Here is a 17243-nt window from a genome sequence, read left to right as displayed (position 1 = left end):
AAAATTCATCACAGGGGATGTGTGAGGTTCCACACCTGTGTGGTTCAGAACACCGTGCATTGCAGGCAACCTCGGCACTGATTTGTGGGAGTATAGGGAGGGGGGGTGCAAATTAAAGAGGGCTATAACGCTCAACAGTCGCAGCCAGGGGTTGCATGTGTTCTTCACTATGTGATGGGTACATGGTTGCACCTCCCTGTTCCTCCCATGAGCACCAGAGCTGGAGCCGCTCCCACAGCCGCTATATAAAAGCCCCTAAAGAGGATGCATAGCTCCAGATCTCTCTGGTTTGTTACTGCTGCTATTCATGGGGACCAACTTTTAGCTAAGGCCTTCGTGTTCAGAACTGTTGTGTCACCACCTGGATAGCCTGTCTTTTCCTTCAGCTGTGAGCCTGGATGTAAGTGCACTAAGACTGCAACAGGCAACCTGTCTTAATTCCCTGAGGCAGCGAACCCCCTAACTGGAGCCCCCAGTGCCTGTGACAGTGTGCTGTTGGGACATCCATTTTGTATACCTAACTGGCCTGGAGAATGGCCCTTACTGTGTATCGTGGTCTCCCACCAGGTGGGATGCTCTGATCATCGTTGGTGTGCTCAGAAGCCTGGCCACCAGTCCTCAGAGATAACATGGCCCCTGAAAGACACACTGGGAAATCTTAAACCAGCTTGACGGCAGGCTCCTCTCAGCCTGCCTTTTTCCACTGGGTTCAACACAATGGAGGTGGGGCCGCTTTCAAACTTTGGGGGTCACAAAGGACTGAGATGAGCCTATGCCAGCCCCACTATAAGAAAAGTAAGTGAAACAGCTGGTAGCAGGTAAGTGGTGTATTTTTGAAGTTCCTGGGGGATGTTTGAAATGCAGGTATCTTGATGTTAGCCGATGGTTTTAAAAGAGCTCCCTGGATTTGCTGTAGTCAGCTGTTTGCTTATTCTACCAAATAAATATAAGACATCGCTCTTCAAGAAATGAAAGGTTAAATTTGGATGCCATCCACGGGAAATGGGAGTGTAAGGGTGAGCATGTATTTTGAAATACGGATGTTACAATTCCCATTCTAGCTTGCAAAACAAACCCCAAACCCGTACCGTGTCACTTTAATGATTTATAAGCACATCTTTAAAAAAAAAAAATAATCACTTATTCAGTTCCTTGCAATGGCTCTCTGGTACACGTGAGGCTCAGCAGCCCCTGCTTGTTTCTCATGCTGCAGAGATTATTGCTTTTACTGATGGCCAGACCGTGGCTGCCCAGGAGCAGGTGTGCAAGTGAGGGGAGGTGGGGAAGCTCAAAGCCATGGTCTCCTCGGGCAGGTGTTCAACAACCAGTAATCACAGCCTTGCCTCTTGCAGTCATCAATTCAAAAAGAGCCGGCGAGCCACACCACCCGTTGTACCAACATGGTTCCAATGGAGTTAAAGGCATTTCCCTCCAACACTGCCCGCTGGGCTGGTTTGGAGATGTCTGTGGTCTATCTTGAGATGTGTCAGTGAATAGTATCATTCCTCCAAGCACTGAGGTAGCGTTCAGCAAAGAAAATCAGGTGGCTCCTTGGACTTAATGACTCTCCTCCTTTATTCACAGGAATAGAAATTCTGCCTTTCTGTTAATTTGAAAGGACTGGGTCTTTCAAGTGTGTCTATACCGTCTGCCCCATTGCTCAGACCCTCTGACTCCTGAAGCTTGATCTCAGAAGGGCGGGACACCTGGGACTGCACAGGGGCTGACAGGTCTTTGCTGCTCAGAAAACCAGGGAAAGTGCAGCTGTACGAATTTTGCCATCTAGTTAGGGAGAACAGGAGCAGATTTAAATACAGACACACACATGCAGAAGCATGAGTGGAAGAGAAAGTGAAAATGAGATCAAGGACATACAGACATGGAATTATTGAAGCATCGATTAATCATTTAGGTAGGATCTACTCTGAACCATACCAAAATGAAACAAACCGAAGGAAGGTGTTTCTCAGTTTTGTTTGACTAATGCAATAGCTAAACCATACTTAATATATCATCAGGTTTCAAAAATAAAGTTATCTGGCAGCATGCTGTCTATTTTTTCTGTGAGATTTACTGCTCTTTAAAGCTGAAATATGCAAAGGGGGACCTTTAGCTGGTTTTGATAAATGGCTTATCTCCACTGACTTCATTGAGGCTATGGTATATTGGTCTGGTTTTTGAATATCTGACCTAAAGGTCTAGAAAACCTTTGAGGAGACAGGCGCTAAAACCTGCTTCCAAATGCAGGTACTACAAGAGTTTTTTCAAAAGACTAAGAAATATTCAAGGCTATAAGAATGAAGCTTGCAAAATGATGGGGATATTTCCAAAGACAGAATACACATTACCCCCCCAAACTGAAGCTCTTCTCATTGAAATGTGTGTATATTTTTCGTGATTTATCCTGATTCCTTTTTTTAAGGAAATAATTGCTCAGCTTAGATGCTAAATGCTGGTCTTTCCCTTTAACGTTCTGTGCAGAATCATGTTACAGAGTATTAGAAACTTTCAGGGCCTCAGCCCTCTCAGGATTGAATGGACAATGATTAACACCATCATTTCAATGATTGCCACGTTACCCATCTCACAGATACCCGAAAGGTTGTCTTCCATCACAGCTGAATGCTAAAAATGCTTCCCACTGTAGGAACAGCTATCTGAAGATCATTTTCATTTCTCCTTTTCACGTGCAATTGTTTACTCCATTCTCAGAGTAATGCTAAAAAAAAATGATGGCAAAAGCAGAAATGAAAGCAGTTTCAACAAAAAAAAAAAAGCAAGCAAGCCATTTCAATTTGGTTAAAATTGAGACTTTTAGGGTTAACTTTGGCTGTGGAAAACAGCAACGGCCAACATCGGGCAGAAGAGCGAACAAGGTGCACTGCTTTTGTCACCAGTAGAGTTACTGACTTCTACTCAGAGGGAACATCTGCCAAAACTTGATCTGATCCGGGTAGAGTTAGCCTGATATAAAAACAATTCTTTTAACTGATTGTTAAGGACCAGGCAGGAAAAAGTTACAATTCAGTGGCGGAGCAGTCATTGCACCATAAAACTTCCTTGAGAATTGTTTTATATTTCTTTCGCAGTCTAAATGTTTTGATTACCAAGGCGGTGTTTTCCCATGAGGAGTATCTTAAAGAGATGTGGTGCCAGGACCAAGTGGGATGAGATGATAAAATATAAGAAGTTGGAACACGAGAAGTTTGAAACTCAGCTGTGAAAATGTTTATTGGATAAATGTTTACTCTGCTGTGTGCTCGTATTTATTTTTCTTTCAAACCTTTGAGTCTCCTTACTGCTTCACTGAGACAATTAATTCTCTTTGGAAAACATGACATGGTTAATTAAACAGGTGAGAGAAACTAGTTTCTCAACTGTCTGGAGATTCAAAGATCCAATTGCAATTTACAAAGAATATATTACAGTTGTCAACATCATGCAAATCCTGGATTGTCTGAGAATGATAAACACTTGAATGCTGTAGAAAATACCCTTTAGAAACCTGAGATCTTACTCATCAAGGCCAGTCCTCTGCTGTTCCAGGTGGTCACAGCACACTGTGCTTTCCATGAACAGATTGTGCTTCGTCTTATAAATACCTAAGGATTTTGCTGCTTTTTTCTTTCTAAAGGCTGACTGCTCCAAAACCTCACTATGCTGATGGGTGAGAAACAGATTTTAAATCCCCTGGCTATTTCATAGCCATTTCTTCTTGTGCCAAAACTGTTCTTAGCTTTACTAGCCTGTCTTCGTCCCTGATGTTAGTCCTCATGAAATATTTATGAAGACATATTTACGTTCTCTTAAGTCTTCCCCTTGCTAGCCTGAGCAACGCAAGCTTGGGGGCACGTCTTTGTGTGGAGGCCTGTGCGGTGGCTCCGCCTGTGTGAGCCAGCCCTGCTTGGACCACATGGCATGGCCACTGCGTCTTCTCGCCAGAGCCCACCTCAGCTCTGTTCCCACTCACTCACGCTTCCTACCTGCCAGCAGGCACCACCAGGGGCTTGAAGAGGTGCTGAAGAAGGCAGCTGAACGCAAGCCCTCATGAAAATAGCTTGACAAACTAGCACTTTGACAATGAACTTGGGCCTGTGTTATGTAGAAGATAAATCTAGAAAATGGCACAGAAATTGCCTGATGGGGCCGTATAAATGAGTCTAAACTCTCTGAGGCAGAGCCTGTTACTTCCCCTATTTTTGCCTTACACCTAGAACAATGTGGCCTTGACCAGCGCCCTCTCGGTGCTACGGCGATCTAAGCGTTACGTATTAATAGCTTCAAAGAGCGGGGATTTTTTAACCATGCTATGCTCTCTCTTGTATGAAGGAAGACCCGGGCACTTAGCTTTATTTACGGCAGGAGGGACTTAACCATGACAAAAAAGGCACTGATCTGGGTGGGGAATGAGGTGAGGATGCTCTGGCAGTGAACTTTCTTTATTACACCAAGCGGTGAGGTGTTCACCTCTTCGCCTCTCATTAGTGACTGCAGACTTTCTTTCATGGTTTTCCACAGAGAGAGAGAGCAGGCAACTATGTGTAAATTCTTTACATTTGACTATTGTTTAGTGCATGTTTTATTTTACTGTTTTTAATGTATTATCTGTAAACAAGCACTACTGTTTGGCCAACTGTTATGTTTTGTTTAAGGTTACTTAAGTCTCAGTTATTTGTGGAATGCTGCTATATTCCTTTGGGCAGTCAGTGAATAACTCACAATTATCTAATTTTTTGGGGGAAAATAATATCTCAGATCACTTTTATGCATCTTTTACATAGCTGTTATATATTATCAGACATACATACTCACTTCAACCCCACCACATCTGCAGTTGTGGTTGAAAGTAAGAGGTTCTCTCTATAGCAACCAGTGCATGTTCAGTTGGGGTTTTTTTTGTTTTAAAATACCAAGAGCCAGATTTTGCTCTCAGATCCTCAGTAGTTGGGGTTTTTTTTCTGATTTTTTTTTTCTTGAGAGTGAATAAAGTCCCGATATTTTTCCACTACACGTGCCTCAAGATCAGTCTGATTCTGGCAACGTTCTGAACAAACGGTTTGCTGATTTTCCTCCCAAACCAAAATGTATTAATGAATCTTCAGGACGGGTTCTGCTTCGAATGGATCTGGACAGAATTAGTGACGATGAAATGTTTACTGCAGTAGATTCTTTCTACAGAGCCTTTAGAACTAATTCCAAATGCATACACAACTGCGGACTTTTAATTGGATAATTCTTGCCTGTTGACTTTCTTCCAGCTTTATCCTGTAAGGCAATGTGTGTCAAGATTTCAGAGTCACTTGCATATCTGTGTATCCCTATTTTTCATCCGTACGTGTAAACAACTATTTGCCCATGCAAAATGGGTCCTTAGATGTGCAAATACTTGATCTTCTTGCATAAATATTTTTTTGCAAGCAGATCTGTTTACAAGAATGACTGCATGAAATACAGATATGTTTGAAATTAAATGAAATACAATTAAATACAGATCTGTTTACACAAATGACTACGCACACAAAAAGAAGACCTTTAACTCTGAGAGTGGGGACTTCTGTCTCCTATAATCTCTCAAGTTTATTATATTTATTTATGTATGTGGAACTACCTCACTAATAAAGTAGCTTTAACGGTGAACCTAGCAGGCATACCAACAAAACATCTAAGCATGTGCATAACTGCAGCGGAGTTTAAGACCCAAGCAAAGTTAAGCACAGACTTCAGAGCTTTTCTGAATTGGACCCACATTTAGATCCAGTGCTCTATGTTTATCCAGGCTTCCCAATTTCCTACACTGCAAGAGAACCAAATTTCAATGGAAAGAGTTTATAGAGGATGCAGCATTAGGTGTTGTCAGATATATTTTGTAGCCAGATTCCTTTTGTAGTTAAAGCTGGTCTGAGTAAGGGCTGAGAAATTCAAACACGTGCTGTGCACTGTATCCAGCATTTCCATAGTTGTTAAGGAAATGGTGGTCCTATTGATCTGCACGTTACCTTGCAGTTCTCCAAAAATTAAGTCTGTGGCATTTACCTTTCCAGAAAAATGTATGCATTGGCCTTTGAATGCTGTTTCACAGCACAAATATTTATGTTTAATTTAACTGACCAACCTATTAAGTGGGAATCACATTATTCACGAATAATCAATGTTCGACTGGTGGTCCAGGGTGCTGAGAGCCATTTCTGAAGAACATTACATTTGTCCTCATTTCAAACTGGGATAGATAGTTATTGCAGAGCAATATCGCAGACTATCAGTTATACAGTATTGTTTTGTTAAAGCCCGAGCCCTGAGCAGGGGGCTACAAGAAACCACGTTTCCCTGGTGTTGACGTGTGGGAAGGGAATTTGCGCTCCTTGACAAATGGTTTTTCCCGTAGGTTATTAGCACACAAGACAATTGCTGTCTTCCAGAAGTCTTTTGGGAAAGAGGGAATGCCTCTAGTACAAGAGTGGGAGAACCACCGAGTCCCTGTGACTGCTTCAGTCGGCTTTCAGGTGTGGTATACCGAGGGGTAGGGCAAACCTCTGTCTTCTGTCATCCTCGCTATGGTTTTCCACCAAGTTTTTCACTGTTATGTCCATGCCTCCCATTCCCCACTCTCCCTCTTATTATCATTACAAGATGAATGTGGAAATCGAAGACCTCAGCCCTGAGACCTGGAATTTGTTTGCTCTACTGGACCAGGCAGGGCTGAAGGTATTTCATAAACTTAGAAAGAACCAGGAACACCTGATCGGCTTTATATTTTGTGGTGGTGACTTTAATGACACTTAAAATAAAAAGTCAAGTCTCATAATACTATTCTGTAAGAAAAACAAAATGCTTCTGGTTAGAAATATTTTAATTTTCCATTTACATGACAAGTTTGTAGCTATTTTTATACCAAGATGTTCTCCACCTTTGCTGCCCCCCCATCTTTTTTCTGATTCATATGTGAGTACTGCTAACTTAACACTAGAGAGATTACTTTATTTGTACTGAAGATATAGTTTTCATCTGCATGATATAAATATGTATAGCAGGCTCAGCTTTTAGAAGTATAACCTTTTATAAGGCCTTAATTAGATTTGGTATTTTTTTGCAAATATTTTATTTAAGTTTAGTTCTGACTTGGCAGAACTTTTGTGCATTTGGCCCACTTTTTAAAAAATGTGCAAAATTTTCTGTGCTAAATGGTTTAATTCTGTAAATTAAATTAATTCTGTGATTCTGTACGCTTCCAAAATGCCACTTAGTGAAAAAACAACCACAAGGACAAACCCTGTTATTTAGCAGTCGCGTTTAAGATAGCAAAGATCAGCTTCCATGTGGACAGGGCCTTGGGATCAAACAGGAGGAACGGGCTAAGAGCTTGTATGACTGCGAACAGATGAAACCATGTGACGGGCTTTATTGCTGGTGAAATCTGTTTCCACTTGCTGCCACCCACTAATTTGACAATAGATTGCATCATGTGGTTGCAGCAACTGAGATGACTAGCAACCATTTTAAACTGCTTTCCTTAAAGGGGAAAACACCCTATAAAAGCAGTGCAACAGAGAGACAGGGTTGTGAACATATTTTAAATTTTAGATAAATGCAGTACTGTATGCTGCAGTGCATTAAATTTAACATAAACCAAGTATTCGGTAAGGATCTGAAGTATTAGCCAAAATTTGTTCATTGAGAGATTACTCTTAGTGGACAAAGACAGCTAGGAGGTTTGTTAAGAGTAATTTAGCTCATACTAGAATTGCAATTACCACCTAAGTGCTGTATGGGAAATGCACAACATTTTTCAAAGCATAAAAATAAATAATAATGAACCCTTAGCTTAAAAGTGCAATTCTCTCCATGTTCTTTTCTTGTAAAGAAAAATCTACATTTCAAAGGAATATTTTCTTACATATGGAAATGCTTATTTTCTAGCTACTGAAGATCTGCCAGGAAATATTAGAGAATATCATGTTCAGAGTTTTAGAAGGCAAATTGCTTCTGCATACACTGTATCTAGCAGACAGCTTTATGGTGCGCTTTACCTGTCTGTCATAACATCATCAGGTTTTCCAAAGTACCTGAAGCCTTTGAAAGTTAAAAATTGTGGCAAAATACCTTCACGACACATGTATTTAGCAATGCTAAGCTGATTAGAAAGTAAATATAAACAACAGATTTATGTGCTTTAAACCCAATTATTAAATGTTCCCTGATGGAGGGAAAAAAACCAACTTTGAAATGAAATACTTGCATCAGCCTAAGAAGATGGATTTAAAGAGCATTTATCAAAGCATATAGAACATGGCTGTGCACCTTTAAAAATGAGTTTCAGATGTACTTTATTGTCTTAATTTATATCTCAGGAAAATAGGGAGGGCCACCTTGGCTGTGGAAGATTTGGCTTTTTAGATATAAACACTGACTTTAAAACATCTCAGCAGCATTTTCAGATTGTCACAGTGAGCAGAAACATCCATGTTGTTAGCCAGATGGGAAATCTCATATGCGTTTCTTAAACCGGTTAATTTTCTTCTTCAGTGCAGAGAAGCCAAGAGCTAATGCTGAGGTCTGGGACATACTTTCAAATACTTTTTATGTCAAATTCCACGCACCCAGAAAACCTTATTCTTTTATTGATTTGTTTGGTTGGTTTTATTTTAGAGAGAAAACAGTGCCTTTCTGGCAGTTTTTTCTCGGTCTGGTTTAAACTGTTCTGGTACTCTGACAGGAAAAAATTTTCTTTGAAACTGCCAAGATAATTTAAAAAACTATTTCAGAGATAAAAACTGAGCTCTCCTTAGATTTCATATTGAGACAAGTTTTAACTAATTGAGTAAGAGCTGTAGAAATGTCCCATGGTCATACTTTTGAGGAAGTTTTCATCAGCACTGCGTTTATTTGGTCTCCCCCCTTATTGTAACAAATCGCAAAAGAAAATAGCTCTCAAACCTCTATCTGCTTGCTGTTTGGTTTCTTTTGTTCCCAGTACATTTTTCTACTTTGATTGACTCCAAATTACGAAGTCAAGATCGGCTTTATTTATTGGGTCAGTATCATGCAAATAAATTGCCGCTGCTGTTGGTACCTGCCAAGGGAGCGAGCCCAGAGCCCTGCCCCACACAGGCTGCCACCATCTGCTCACCAAAAAGGGGCGCTCTAGATTGCATCCGTTCTGGGGAGCGCTTCTGAAGGCAGCAATGGCCCAAGGCTGCTTTCCAGAGGAGGAGGAAAATGACAGGCTGAGAGAGTTGGGGTTGTTCAGCCTGGAGAAGAGAAGGCTTTGGGGACACCTTATTGCTGCCCTCCAGTACCTAAAGGGGGCCTACAGGAGAGCTGAGGAAGGACTTTTTACTAGGGCATGTAGTGATAGAATGAGGGGGAATGGCTTTAAACTGGAAGAGGGCAGGTTTAGATTAAACATTAGGAAGAAATTTTTCACTTTGAGGGTGGTAAGGCACCGGAACAGGTTCCCCAGAGAAGTTGTGGAGGCCCCATCTCTGGAGGTGTACAAGGCAATGTCGGACGGGGCTTTGAGCAACCTGGTCTAGTGGGAGGTGTCCCTGCCCATGTCAGGGGGGTTGGAACTCGATGATCTTCAAGGTGCCTTCCAACCTAAACCATTCTATGATTCTATGAATTCAAACCCAAAGCTTTTTGAGGAGACTGTTCTTGCAGGGCAGACAGACCGGGGCGAGGACACAAGAGGAGTGCCGAGTGGGATTTGAAAATGAAGCACGTCGAAAGTGTGTTCCCTGGAAGTGCAGCCATCATAATGCACTCAGTGTTCATGCTTAAATTTTAAAAGCAGGTTTTAGCAAAGTTCAGAACACCAAAATTTCCAGATACTCAATAGTTGTGAAAGCACATTTTTGGAAAATGACAATTGAGGAAGATCCCCACTGGTTTGGAAACCAGAATTTTGAGAAATCCTTGAAAACCCCTAACCCTGTTTTTGAATCAATAAAACCAGACATCCTGCCTGGAAAAAGCCCATGGATTTTGTAGGTTAACAGGAAAAAAACACCAAACACAAAAAATTCTTTCCCAACTGCTATTTCTACGTGGTCTCACGAGGAGTTTTTCAGCAGGTGAAATGCAATTGGAAGGGGGCAGAAAACCCAGGGTTTCCCACTCCATGTGAAATTCCTTGTGTTCACAAAGAGGAATCATGGTCATCTTACAGAAATGCCACCACACCAAATGCCTTTAAGCAACGACTGACAGCTTGGTGATATCTTTACCTGCAGTCTACCACTTTGTGTGCTTCCACAATGCTGCCAGTTTTGATGGTAATGATTAGTACACACATAATTCAAAACAATACCACCATTAACCATGCTCAGCTTGGCATTCAGACAATGGAGGAAAGTAAGGTGTGATTTTCAGCTCGGTAAAAGACCTGTGGAAGAATGGAGAACAAAATGACATGCTAACTTCCCTTTAACGAATATAGTGTTCAAATGACTGTTTAAGAAATAAAGATTTTCCATATCCTATCATGAGATTGCTATGCACCAGATTAAATGGCATAGCTGATCAAGAGATGACTCTGACCCAGTTTTATTATGGGTAGGCTAACCTCAAAAGGGTCAGCAGATCTCTTCCGTTCTCAGAAGGATAAAATTACCTATATGCTTACGCAACCTTTAGTCAAACCTCCTGCAAGCCAACAGAACTATTACTCACGCTTATAAAGCTGGCCATGTGTAGAAGGATATTTAGGAGCAGGTACTAATGTTTGCCTCAGTTCCTAAGATGGAAATGATATGAATGCCATCACAAGTAACTCCAGGATGGAAGTACTTTGGGGTAAAAAAAACAAAAGCATGAAAGAAAGATAAACATGTCTTCAAATCACTACAAAAATTCTTGAAAGAGACATTTTGGAGATTCTTTTTCAGCATAAAAATTTGTTCCATTTGTTCACTGTCACTTGTCTTTCATGATGAACAAAACCATGTGCACTTCATGCTTGGTTCTTTGCTTAGTTTTTCATTCTTTGCAGCTCTTTATATTCAACAGTCCTGTGAGATTCAACGCTATTGCTACTGTAGTTCAAGGATGTGCCTAGAGTTTGAAAATGTCAGCTTGGATCTTTGCTGGACTTGTATACAGCCTTGCCAACTGTATCTCTTCTCGAAAGTTTCTTCAGTTGCTAACTATGCAGTTGTGTTTGCTTGGGTTTTGCCTTTTTGGGGTGCATGCGATCCTTCTGACGTGTCAGATAGGTGGTCCAGCCTTTCCTCTCCCGCTGTCTCTGCATGGAGCTGTCATGGGGCTGTCTCTGGGAAATATTGCTTTGCACCGTGAGGAAACTTTGTTCCTCCCAAGAACTGCAGGGCCTTTGGGTGAGATCCTCCAAGTCTTTTCATTCAGATTCCTAATTCAAGCAGATCTCTAACCCTATATACCATAAACTATACTCAGCAGCTTGAATGGGAAAGGATTGGTGGAGCCTTTTCAGTTTTGGAGACAGAGACCCAGGTCCCCTTGCTCACGTGGCACTGGCAAAAAGAGGGTGTTACAGGCAGGAACTGGCAGTCAGAAGCTGTTTACAGGTATCCAGTGACCAGCTGCATGAGAGTGAGAGCCCTTCCGGCCTGCTGAAAAGAGCCCCAGGCAGTCTGTGGCATAGGTATGGGACCATCATCCAAGGGTGGGATTTTGAGCTGTGGAAAGCAGCATTCCCACCTTGCCTAAACCTCCTCACCTAAAGGCAGCAGGACAAGACTCAGATGGCAGAGCAGAAGCAGTGGGGTGAGGAAGGGAGGAAGGTTGCAACTCCTCTCAATTACTCTCTGTCAATCTGTTTGGTCTGAGGAAAAACTACAGAGAAAGTTGACATCGCTCAAATACCCAAGACCTTTAAGACAGCTTTGCTTCAGGGAACTGAAAGAACTGAAAGCCACTGACTGATTCCGTGAACCGTCCTGAGGTAAGAATTTAGGAGATACTTTGATTTTTTTTTCTTTTCACCTTCTGAGCACCTACACAGAAATGGCACTGATGAATCATCAGGGTATTTCGCTCATTAGTCTGGGAAGCTGCATGACTGACTGAAAAGCCACAAAAAGACATTTTATCCTATTCAGTGTATACAAATGTTTAGATGCTGTTGCAATGCTAACTGCGGTTCTTAAGGACTCAGTCATCTTTTCACTCCTCTGACGCATAAGGACCTGGACAGTAATGAAGAATAATTTACCTATTCTCAGTGCCGGTGGGAGGCAGGAGAAGCAAGTATGGTTGTCAGACAAAAAAGACAGTGGAAATGACTTATGATTAGGTCAGATGTTAGTGGGCTCAAAACCTTAATCTTATGACTGCTGAATGTTGTTTAACGAAATATTTATGAGTGTTTATAAAACATAGAAATTCCATCAGGTGGAAGAAGGGAGATTTAGGAAATCTAAGCACTAAGGCATTTGCCAAGACTTCAAGACCTGTGTGGCTGATGGCAATGAGAAGAGCTGGACAGCAGGAGATGTTTTCCTAATATGCAGTGTGTGGCCAATAATAACTGCTAAGAACTTTTATTAATCTTACTGAGGAGCTACATATTCATGGAACTGCTGTTTATTTGCTTCTTCTTGTTCATTTTATCTCTTACTTACTCACTGTATCTCAATTTTAAAGCAAAAAATTCTTGTCTATATACCAACATGAGACTCCTTTGTTAAAACAAAAAAACAAAATAAAAACAAATGGCAAAATTCTGGTTGTTTTGATCTGCATCAGAGATCACTGCAAGTACTTGTAGTACTCCTTGTCATTCCTTAGTGATGCATGGAAAGGACAGTTTTACAGCTCGTGCCATCATTCTCAGTAGAAAGTACAAGATGCTGACTCCTGGAAGATAATAGGAACAAGGAATTGTCTACACAGTATAATAAGTGGTTGTACATCAGCCTTTGCAAACTTCTATTCATAGTATTTTGAGGGAGTTCAGCTTGCTACTGGAGGAGCTGAATGACATCTTAATTCACTTGCTGATGTTCCAATTCACTTTATTTGCTTTTCTTCCCTTAAAATCTCATGAATTGTCTTGAAAACCCTGAGTACTACATGGCTTGAAAAGCACCATCAAATACATTTGCAGTGGTAGTTCCACTGTCTGTTCCTCTTTTCCTTCCATGTTTGCTTTGACATTTTCCAATGTATTTTTTTAAGTGTCTAGGTACTGGTTTGTGGATTTTTTATTTTACTGGTTCAGGCAAATACTCAAGTTCAAGTTGCTTTGTGTGGATGATTGCTCTGAACTGACAAAGTTGGGGGGAAAAAAAAGCATTTCTAAACCATACTGGGGCTTTCAAAGGCAAACTGATCATGACTGTAGTCTCAAACCTCCAAGCTGAAAAAAACAACTAGCGAAATCCTGCAAAAGCAATAGTGTAATTGTGGGATTGTTAATGAAAAACTGCTTGTAGGGAGACAATGTCTACACAGGAGTGTCTACACAAGCGTGATAGCAGTGGCCCTGTACTATGCAGCCCTTGTATTGCTGGAAGAACTGGTCTAACCTGACTAACAGAAGTTCAGGATTTTATCTGGCTTCAAAATTAAGTGTGGATGCAGGCATGAGCTATAAAATTTTGTAGTATAAACAAAAAAAAAAATTCTCAATTTTGTGTCTGCAAGATCGTGTGTCTGTAAAATAATGATGTCTACCTGTCTCAAAGATTATCACACTGAAAGCTATGATTTGTTCAGAGAGCACTGTAATGGGGCCAGATGTAAGTACCATCTGTAAACAGAGACTTACTTTTAAAAAGATTTTTCTACTGAGAAATAATGGTTGCTCAGTGTAGAGTTTCCAGCAGCTCCAAACAGCTGGCATTGCTTCAATCATAGTGAGCGGGACTTCTTTCTCTTATGAGGCAAAGGAGACATCATATTGTTCTGTAAAGAAAAAGAGGATGGACAGGCTATTATTATTATTTATTTGCAAGACTGTGAGAAGGGGCAGGTTACAAACCTTGAGATGCTACAGACCTTACTCTTACCATATCCAAGGTTGCCTGCACAAAGCCTTGCTCAAATCAAGGGGCTTGGAAAAGGAGTAAAATCACTGAAAGTCTAGCCACATTTTGGGCTATGTAAATCAAACAGTACATTACAACCTCAACGCTCAGGAAAACAACCAAGTCATCTTCCTACCTGTAGTTCCTGGGGTGCTTTGAACCCGTGCGTGCCCTGCTTACATCAATAAGAGTTGATAGGAATGACTGACCCAATTTATGAGGGCTATGCAACCCGTAATATAGAGAATACAGTGTACTGCAACCATTCCCTCTTCTGTCTCAACATGCCCCTGTTCCTACCAAAGCTGTGGGCTGTTGAAACAGGAGCCTCTACATCAGGCAACAAGCTGGCTGAAAATGTGAGCCTTTAAACAGTTCTGTGAAAAAGATATGCACGTGAACCATTTCTTGGTTTTTCCTCTAAGTAGGAGAATTGTCCCAGATGGGATCTTCCTCTATTGGCAGCTCCTGTACCCCGTTCGGGCAGCAGACAGGAGCCTTGTCCAGTCATATTATTTTGCCTATGAAATGGCATGCTTGACTATAAATAATGGCAATAGCATGTCTGGATGTCATGGTAGCTATTGACCTGTCAAAAGTAAGATTTTTTAATGTTATGTTAAAACGAAAACCATCATCAGGAATCAAGCTGCCATTTCCTTATGTTTACTTGAACTTTCCTTAATGTTTCAACTCAGCAGTGAGTTCTTTTGATGAACAATAAATTGATCACCCTGTTAGAAAAATAATACCATGAGAATCCTACAGAAAGCAGAAAGCTTTCCGTGCAGAATATTTTTCCTCTGACTCATTATAGCTTTTTTCCCTAATATATAGCTGAAACTCAACACCTCTCATTACACACCTGAGAAGCATATAACTCCTAAAGAAGGTTGTCCCATTATTTACAAATTAAATGTGTATTAATTGAAAGCAGTGTCTGAGACTAGAAATAACTTATGCACTGACAATTTACAAGAGGTTATCTCAACACCTATTTTTCTGTTAGTAATAAAAAAGTCTTGTTGTTACCATAGAAACTGTCATATCTCTACCTACATTTCTCAAAGAAACACACCAATATACTCATTTGTGTGTGTCCGTCCCACCCAGTGCTTGAAGGTAATCCTGGATCCTGTTAACAAAAGGTGAAAGTAACATAGCAGCATTAAATGACAGTTTATTGTCATCAAGCCTAAAAACCTGTAGTCAAACTAATAAACAGACCTCACCAGGCAAAGTTGTTCTGAAGTTCAAGCAAAGGTCCCTGTCCTGCCAGCTACTCTGAGGTTCTCAAATCCCCCTGCACCCATGAAGTTGCTCTAGGTTAGGATCAATTTATCCTTGCAACAAACATTTCAGCAAGATAACTGGAAGGAAAGGAAGAATGTTGTTTTTTTTCTTCAGGAATGCTGTTTTGGAAGAAATTTATAGTTGTTATTAACAGGTGAGATCAATATTTCACATCATTGCTTTTAAATATTATACTCAAATGTCACATTAGGCAATTTTTCTTTATTTCCTTTCTGATATTGTTTCCACCTTCATTAGAGCAAAGCTCTCCCGTCACAACCATTCTGTGCAGTGGAAGGAAATGATTCTAGCTGACACAAATGAGACACTTAAATCAGATCCCTGTTATATTTTTATTAATTCTCTAGTTTCCCGTGTTACTTGGATACCATCTTGAAGGAAGGGAGAACGCTTAGGTTGTTGCTATGTAGAGTGTTAAGGAGGACATTTACAGCAAAACCATCAAATAAATAGATATCCTTATAGCTTTAAACATAAGTTTTTTCCTTTTGTTGCTCTTACTTTTTAAAACCCAGTTAGCCTCTACCTTTTCTGGCTATCCATGAACTATTTTTATGATCCCTGGATTCTGTCCTATAAAGTCTTGGGTTGCTTATGGCAATTTAATCATTTTTTGAAGTGAGAAAAGGTAGGAAATTTGTATTTTGAGGGTCTGCTTCCTCATGTTTTCAATGGGTGAGGCACAATTATGTCTAGAGTTTGATTATAGTCAGGACTCAGTAAATTTTAAGGGCTCTAACAAGCTTTAACTTTCAAGGCTAACTAAGAATTGAGTTACAGCATAAAAAGCACTTAGCAACAAACCTGGCTGGGCATTAAAAATGGATTGTTTTGTTTATTAATGTACATAAGCACATCAAATTCATAAATTTCTCTCCCCATTATTGTACAGAAGGATTGCATGTTTTTGTTTGCTAAGAAATGCAATACTGACCACATATATATATGTGTGTGTGTGTGTGTGTATATAAAACCTAGACTGCCAGAGGAGGAAAATTATGTTATGTTTCTATTATTAAGTTTTGCATTGGAGTTTTGACGAGGCTGTTGGGGTGGAGACCTGAAAGGAACCTTTTTCATCTCTACTCTCAATGACAGAGGGAAAAAGGCTGCTCTCAAACCCTGCCTACATGACCTTGGGCTATCTGTACACAAAGCCTTCAGGGATATACAAGTAGGTATATATCATAGAAGTCTGCAACTAGAAAAATTGATTTCTATGAAGTTACCCATGAAATTCTGTTGAGTTCTGTAGCCCCAATTATTGTTTTTTTTTGTTTGTTTTTCTTGCTAAGTCTTGTACTCCTTGAGAATCACAGGAAGGAGGGAAGGATGCAAAGTGGGTGAGAGCACAGCTGCACAGGACTTACTAGTCTCCAAATGAGGGTTCTAAAAGATTTTTTTTGCTTAGGTAAAGGCTGAGAAAAACCTGAGAGGCAAGGCCCAAACTAACAAAAAGTCAAGGTTGTGACTACGGTAAGCATTGCTGCACCTCACGGTGAGTACTTCCCCCAGCTATTCCTGAGATTCACAGCTGCAAATGTACTCCAGCTGGGGACGGGAAAGGTTTCTGTGTTCCAAAGCTCTCTGAAATCTCAAGCCCTGCTTCTTTCTTGGTTTTAGGATGCAGTCTGCAGCCTGCAGCTTTACACTTCTGTACATAGCAGTCAAAACTTGAAACTCTCCAAGGTTTATGCATCTCAACTCCAGGAGACTTGGGGGGGGAAGTCTGGAAGCCTAAGGGCCTACAGGACTTACTCAGGGAACAAGAGACAGGGTTGTAGGTCAGAAAGTGCTTGAACTCACAACTGTCCCCCTAAGGAATGTCCTCTAACCATCAAACTGTAGACAACAACAAGATTGAGCTAGTTTCCATGTGACTATAATGCAAGGAATGGGGGTTGGACTAGATGATCTCCAGAGATC

The sequence above is a fragment of the Charadrius vociferus genome, unplaced genomic scaffold, assembly GCF_000708025.1.
Source record: "Charadrius vociferus isolate BGI_N301 unplaced genomic scaffold, ASM70802v2 scaffold195, whole genome shotgun sequence".
Taxonomy (NCBI): Eukaryota; Metazoa; Chordata; class Aves; order Charadriiformes; family Charadriidae; genus Charadrius; species Charadrius vociferus.
This window is presented reverse-complemented; position numbering follows the sequence as displayed.